The sequence below is a fragment of the Grammomys surdaster genome, unplaced genomic scaffold (assembly GCF_004785775.1).
Source record: "Grammomys surdaster isolate TR1022 unplaced genomic scaffold, NIH_TR_1.0 126271, whole genome shotgun sequence".
NCBI classification, from domain to species: Eukaryota; Metazoa; Chordata; class Mammalia; order Rodentia; family Muridae; genus Grammomys; species Grammomys surdaster.
The window spans coordinates 5,446,995-5,455,243 of NW_021621071.1; the positions used below are offsets into that span (position 1 = coordinate 5,446,995).

An 8,249-nucleotide genomic window follows, 5' to 3' on the forward strand; every position below is an offset into this window, starting at 1 on the left:
AGGCTGGGGGTGAGGCAAGCTAGTCAGAGGAAAAGGGTCCCAAGAGCAGATAAAAGAGTCAGAGATACTCCTACTCTTAGGAGTCCCATAAAAACCTCAATCTAAGCAACCATGACATATACACAGAGAACCTAGCACAGACCCACACAGGCTCTGTGATTGCTGCTTTAGTCTTCATGAGCCCCTGTGATCCTGCTGAGTTGATGTCTGTGGGCTGTGTTTTCCTGGTGACCCCTCTGGCTCCTATAAATCCTTCCTTCCCCTCTTCTGTGGGGTTCTTATAACTTTAAAACATACAGAGTTTTAAAGGTAAGAGTGGATACTTTAAGGTAACCTTAAGGAAAAATAAGGAGTTTTCAATCCCCAAGGTGCTAATACATTGTTGGGGCTGAATTTAGGCTGCTGCACTGATCGATAGACTTGAATGTTAACTGGGGCACAGTTGCTGTGGTCGGCTCAAGAAGAACATTGCTGACTGCGGGGACAGTGAACTCACAGAGAAGCCTCTCTTTCCAGGGGACCATGGTGAACACAGACATTCACATCTTTATAAGGTGTTGAGAGAAAGTGATGGATGAATGCTCAGTCCTAAATACATCTGTATCATCCATCCTCAGGCTCAGGGATACTTGGGAAGTAAGTGGAGGGAGGAAAAAATGTAAGAGACAGAAGACAGGGAAAGGGTAAGACACAGACATAGCAACCATGGCTTACAAGCTCTTGGTGCGTGTACCAGTTCTGCACAAGGACGGAACATGAATGGAGGGAGGCTCAATGGTTGCATCTATAACTATTGAACTATCTGCTAGTGATACAGTCATGGAGAGAAGAAATTGCCTGTCTGTGTACCCACTGATGACCTCAGCAAGCTCCAGTCATCCTTGGTAAACTAAGCAGGGTCGCCAACCAAAGCATGCAGCCATGACTATAGGAAAGGGACTGGTAGTGATAAGGATTGTTGATTTACAGGATTGGGAGATAACAAGGGAGATAACAAGGTGTGATGGGGGAGTAAACAGAACGATCTATGAAGTTGTCAATTAACAAACTCAATGGGAAAAAAAGCACCAAAAAAGTTTGTGAAATAATAATACTACAACAGCTTTTGTTAGGTATTCTCATGACTGTCGTGAGCACTAGATCTTATAGTTCTCACAAGCCATCTAAGGTAAGTTATGAGTATTACACCCATGGCCACAACCTTGTGAGCCAGCCTACACAGCAGAAAAAGTGAATTAAACAAAGATTTGCCTAACATCACCCAACCAGTGAGTTACTGAGTAGAGGTAAGAGTCCAGACACCCATCTTCTTTTGACCATGCTCCAGTGAGTATATGGGCAACATAAATTGTATTTGGTATATTTAAAGAAAATGATGGGGGAGGGGGGTTACAAGGGTGAGAGGGTAGACTTGGGAGGAAAAGGAAGCTAGTGTGATCAGGGTACATTATGTGAAATCCCTAAATAATCAATAATAAAAATATTGTGTTGGGGAGGGATGGGGAGAAAGGAATGTTAAAGCTAGTTACCCTAATCATGTCTTTTCTTCCTGTTGTGCAGTGTATGTATCTAAACTGGACCTGTAAATTCCTGCAATTTTCTTTGCAGATGGCTACCAGGATGGTTAGACTCTATTCCCCAGGTCAAAATCCAGCAGAAGGAAATGAGACAATCCAGGAGGTAACTGCATATTAGAAGTATTTTAAGTAAGGAAAATGTGTTCAGAGTTTTAGTTTAGCTTGGAGCCCAGTGCTATGCTGGCAAGAAATTCTGACTCTCAAACCGAGGTTTTCGATTTCTTTATTAATAAACACAGCATTTGACATTGAGTTGCCTACGAGATAGATCTGGCAAAGCTGTTTAAACATCACCAGTGGAGGAACTTAAGAAGTTTCTCTTAAGGTCAGTAACGAATGAGGATACATAAAGTAATCTCTTTTGATTGACACATGACAAAATGGCAAAGTCACTGATATTTGAGAAGTAAAGAAAATGAGGAGTAAGTGTCTGGGGAAGAAAGGAAACCATCAGTGTGTTCAAAGGGTTTAAGTGTTGCTTAGAAAATACAAGAGAATCACCAGACAAACTGGTAAAGTCAGAAAGAGTTTGGTGTGTTTGCTGAGCACAAATCAATAAGTGAAAAGGAGAATAGAATTATTTTACAACAGTAGGTAATCAAAAATATATAATGGGCCATAGATTTGGCTTATAACAAAATCAGCAGAAACAAAATCTGTGCAGTATATAGGATTTGCAAAAGGTACTGTGGAGAAAAATTTTAAAATGCTATTAAAGATGCAGAAGAAGACCTGATTGGTGAGAGGAATTTCAGCATGTGAAGGGGGATTTAACATTAAAGTTGTATCATTTATAAATTTAAAAAGACAAGTTAAACAGGATTTGAGCAAAAATCCAGGAGAAGTGCACCGGGAACAGGTGAATCTATAAATAACTAAGACAATTCTTTAAATGCAGAGGAAAATGGAGAAACATTTTCCCAGATGGCTGCATGTCTGGGTTGGCTGTCAATGCATTACCAAGCTATAAAACTAAGTGTGATACAGATACTGAAAATCCAAAGCAGGTATTACAAAGGGATATAAATCAATTAATGTAAAACAATTTCTATTTACATGAGAATCTGATGAATTGTTGGTAGAACTTTGAAGAAGAGATACCCTAGTCAATAAGCCTTATTGTTAAAGTTGTCAAAAATATTTGTAGAAATAAAATGGGCTTTAAATTCATAACATATTATAATATTTCCCCATTGGAATAAAGACCTAAAAGTAAAAGTCAAAAGCTATGACTGTTAGTAAAAAGAATCTTGAAGGAATCTCTCTTTTTTTTTTCAAATAATTTATTTATTTTTTCTCAAATTGTAATTCATTCACACAGGAGTTCTAAACCCAGAAAGGCAGGATGTGGGGAAGGGGATGACACTGGAGTGTGGGTGTTCAGGGGGAATACAGATATCTTTCAGAACCTGGTATTGGCTGGGTGAAGGTTCAGGGGACAGGTCACTATGACTCTGCCTATGACTCACTTGTCCTTATCTAAGTTGGTATTATCTGCCAAGACCTATTTACAAGATCTATGACTACTCAGGCTTACAAATTTTCACAAAAGCTGCCTGTCTACAATAGCTTATAGCCATCTGTTTCAATGTTTAACCCAAGACTTGGTGTTAGTATACATGTATGATAGGCCTATTGCTGATTTTAGGCCTATGGCTGATTTTAGGCCTGCAGTGTGTAAGCAGGGCTGCCTCTGACATCTCCTCCCTTCTCTAAGTATAGAAAGGTTGTGGCAATTCTAATCTTGCGAAGGCGGGGATAGAGGCTTGACCTCCAGTACTTGAAGGGGACCTTGTAATGGCTCCGGTCCCCCTGTCATTGTTCAGTGAGGCATGAGGGCCATACCCATCCCGATGTCTTTTAAGGAATATCTCTTAAGTACCATGGTGGGAATGGATTTCTTGAATAAATGACAGAAAGTGTGAAATGGGAATGCAAAGATGGCTTAGCTGCCAAAGCCCTGTTGCACAAGCACCTGGTCCCCAAGTATCTAGCACCCACATAAAAAGTCATGATGGTAGCGTGTCTGTCATCCGGCATTGGACAAGTGGAGACAGGAAGGTCCTTGGGGTTCACTGGCCAGTCACATCAGCTTAATTATGTTATAGTTAGCTTTAATTCTCAGCTGAACAAAGAATTACCTGTGAAGAGAATTCAACCAGTGATTATCTAGTTCGGGTTGGCCTGTGGACCTGTCTTCAGAGACTGTTGTAAGCTTATTGATATGGGAAGAGCTAGCTCAGTGCAGGCGACATCATTCTTTACATGGGGGCCCTGAATTGTCTAAGAACAGTGAGGAGCATAAGCAGTCACATGAGCTTGCACACGTTCATTTCTCTCTGCGTTGGGTTATTGACGTAATTTGACTAGATGTTGGAAATGGCGGACCATTACCTAGAACTGCAATCTGAAATAAACTCTTTTCTTCCCTCAATTTCATCCCCTCATCCAAGAATATCCTATAGCAACAAAAATTAAGCTAGAACAATCAGTGATTGCCAGAAGCCAGGACCCTCGCCCTTACCCTCACCCCCTACCTTTCTCCACCTGCACAATGTCCCCTGCAGCCTGGCAACCACAAGATCCTGCTTGGCAAGCAGTGTATAGCAGGGAGACCATAATTCAAGCAGTGTACCATATCTTCTGAAGAACAGCAGGTAGATCATAATTCAAGGCAGTGTACCGTATAGACCATGACATGTTCAAGGCACAGGCCAAGAAGATTCTGTACTTTCCCACCACCTGGCCCCTCTTACCCCCTCCCCTTGTAAAGCACGTTATAAAAAAGCATTTCATGTTCAAATACACGACTCTTGACAAGCAACTGTTTGCTTGAGTCCTTTCTCTCTCCCGCCCGTTCTTCTTTCAGGTTCCGGTCCTCCTCGCCCCCACGAATAACTAGGACCCGCCGGTCGGGTCAAGTGATCCCCAGATTCAGTGAGAATCTATGTCTCAGAAAAATAATGTGGAAAATGATTAAGGAAGATACCTCTGGCTTCCATGTGCATACACACATAAACTGTACACACACACACACACACACACACACAGGCAGAGAGAGAGAGAGACAGAGAGAGAGACAGAGAGAGACACACACACACACACATACACTATGGAGGAAAGTATTTGGAAATGGTGAGAATAGAATCATATCTATTTCTGTAGGACACTATAGATAAGATAAAATGTTTTCCATGATGTGGAAAACCTGAATTAATTATATTAATTAATATTTGGGTTATGGACAACCAGTCTAAAATTAATATATAAGATAGATAGTCCTACAGTACAACCTCCAGGCAGGAAATCTAAGAGAGCGAGTAGTTTGATGAAGGGATAGATTAAAAATGACTTAAAAGAATATGGAATGAAGTCTGATTTGGAAAATTGTAAATTCAAACCTTTCCCCATGGGGAAGCTAATCATGAGAGAGTTGGGCCAACATCAGACACGTCAGGATCTTAGAAGTCAGGAAACTTCACCATTGCTACATGAAGCACAAGCCCGTGTAGCCATTCCAAAGACCAATGGAAATACTAGTGGAAACAGCTTGTGTACAACCCACCAATCTAGCAGCCATAGTTGGAGACAGCCTTGGGAGCAAATCTTACACAGGACATAAGCATCAATGGGAGAGGAGGCCGTTGGTCCTGCGGAGACTTGCTGCCCCGGCATAGGGGGATGTTAGAGGGATGAGGCGGAAGTGGGCATGTGGGTGGGGCAAAGGGAAGGGGAGGATGGGATGGGAGGGTTGCAGAGGGGAGACAACACTTGAAATGTAAATAAAAACCCATGATGGTCAACAACAATAAATCATATATTTCAAAAGTGCCAAGTAGAGAGTTTTTAAAATATTCTCAATATACAAATCTGGTGTATGTTTGAGGCGACGTTTACAACAGTTAGTCTAACCTATATAACACAAAGTACATATGCACCAATGTGCCATACTGCACTCGCCCTGTGCATCCGTATAACTAGCATATGTCAATCAAAAATTTAAATATGGGGCTGGAGAGACGACTCACTGGGCAAAGTGTACTGAGCACACAAGTATCTGAGTTTGGATGGCCAGAACTCACATAGTTCTGGGTGCAAAGGGGGGCAGAGACATGGGGATCCATGTCTAGCAACAATCCATGCCAGCCAGTCTAGCAACAATGGTGAGCTCTAGGTTTAGTGAGAGATGATGTCTCAAATAACTTGAAGACCAATAGAAAAAGACATGTGACAATGATCTCTGGCACACACACGTGTGTGTGTGTGTGTGCATACACATAGGGATATGCCACACACACAGTAAACAATAAAAGCAAACTCAGATTATGATGTCATGTGACCTATTTATAGTATATATAATACATAGATAATTTATATATTTATATTATATATATTATATATATTATATATATATTAATATTTATATTATATCAAATGGGAGTCATAGTTTGATAATTACTGGTTATATATGCTACGTCTAATTATACAAGGCTCTCAGTTGGTTGCTAGAGAGTAAAGGCACATTCCTTGTTGCAGATGAAGATATTTTAGAAGCACACATATCAAACCGAGAAACTTTCCCAATGTTGTGACCCTTTAATTTAGTTCCTCATGTTATGGTGACCCCCCCAACCATAAAATTATTTCCTTGCTACCTCATAAATTTGCAACCGTTATGAATTGTAATGTAAATATCTGAAATGCAGGATATCTGTTATGTGACCCGGAAGGGGTTGAGACCTACAGGTTGGGAACCACAGCTGTAGAGCCATTTAAAATATACCGTTTCGCTGGTCTGCGTGGAGCCGCGGTTGCGGGTCTCTGTTCCGCAGGATGGGGTTCGTGAAAGTTGTCAAGAATAAGGCCTACTTTAAAAGATACCGAGTGAGATTTAGAAGGCGACGAGAGGGTAAAACTGACTACTATGCACGGAAACAATTGGTGATCCAGGACCAGAATAAGTACAACACACCCAAGTATAGGATGGTAGTTCGTGTAACTAACAGAGATCTCATCCGCCAGATTGCATATGCCCGTCTAGAAGGGGAAATGATCGTCTGCGCAGCATATGCACATGAACTTCCAAAATACGGTGTGAAAGTTGGCCTGACAAATTATGCTGCAGCCTATTGCACTGGCCTGCTGTTGGCTCGCAGGCTTCTGAATAGGTTTGGCATGGACAAGATCTATGAAGGCCAGGTGGAGGTTAATGGAAACGAATACAATGTGGAAAGCATTGACGGTCAGCCTGGTGCCTTCACTTGCTATTTGGATGCTGGTCTTGCCCGAACTACAGCTGGTAATAAGGTTTTCAGGGCCCTGAAGGGAGCTGTGGGTGGAGGCTTGTCTATCCCTCGTAGGACCAAACGATTCCCTGGTTATGACTCTGAAAGAGGTACATCGGAAACAGATCATGGGTCAGAATGTGGCAGACGACATGTGTTACCTAATGGAGGAAGATGAAGATGGATATAAGAAACAGTTCTCGCAGTACATCAAGAACAACGTAACTCCAGACATGGAGATGTATAAGAAAGCTCATGCTGCTATCCAAGAGAATCCAGTCTATGAGAAGAAGTCCAAGAGAGAAGTGAAGAAGAAGAGGTGGAATCGTCCCAAAATGTCTCTTGCCCAGAAGACCGGGTTGCTCAAAAGAAGGCAAGCTTCCTCAGAGCTCTGGAAGGGGTTGCTGAAAGCTAAATCAATTTTCTATGAAGATTTTTTTTCATAAAGACAATAAACAGGTTGATCAAGCAATAAAATAAAATAAAATAAAATAAATAAAATATACCATTTCAGGCCACACAAAACAGGATGTTATTAACAGATCTGCGCAAACTAAGAATGAATGGATATTGATAAGGTTCCTACAGATGAGATTGCCAATGGGATTTATGTTTTGTCCTTTTCTGTATCATGTAATTAATTTATGATTAATATTTAGTTTCAATAAGAAACAATAAAATAATTATCTTTTTGAAAATAAATCAAGATCTTCAGTGTGAAGAATCAGTCTCACATTCTCAACAGGTTAAAATATTTGGACAGTTTATTGCAGTATTGATTATAGTCAGGCAAGTATTTCATTAAATTACTGATTTGAAATTGATTGTTATTTAAGAAAGAATGCTTAATTTAGTGCATTAAACATCAAGCCTGTCCTCTTTCGTCATTTTGGCTGCGTGAATATGGACCATCAGGGTGTCTTGTGTTTGCAGTTGAAGAGGCTGGGGCAGGGCCCATCTGAGGACTCAGGTTGGTTGGTGGAGCCTCACCCTGGGTATGTGACCTCCCTATGTTCAGTAGGACACTTTGTCATCCTGCAATGAAGCTCAGAATTCCAAGAGAAGTCAAACAGCTGTTACCAGGACAGTAGCAGGGTATGTCTAGCACAAGCCTGTCATTTCTGAAGGATTCTGTCCATTACAGCAATCAGAGGTCTCATTAAACCCAAGAGGACAGAGAAGTGGACTTTCCATTGGGGAGTGGCAAAGCCATAGAGTTGAAGAGCTTGTGAGAAGGCATAGCACAGCCAATTTCAGAATCAGGTACAGGTTTTCTCTGTCCCTGTCTTTCTACTCTGCCCTTTTCAATCCTCCCTCCTTCCTTCCCTCTCTCCTTCCTTCCTTCCTTCCTTCCTTCCTTCCTTCCTTCCTTCCTTCCTTCCTTCCT

The 8,249-nt window shown here is 41.3% G+C and overlaps 1 pseudogene; it reads left to right on the plus strand.

The window, feature by feature from the left end:
- The first annotated feature begins 6,368 nt into the window (after positions 1–6,368).
- LOC114613761 lies at positions 6,369–7,277 on the plus strand (annotated as a pseudogene).
- Positions 7,278–8,249: the final 972 nt, after the last annotated feature.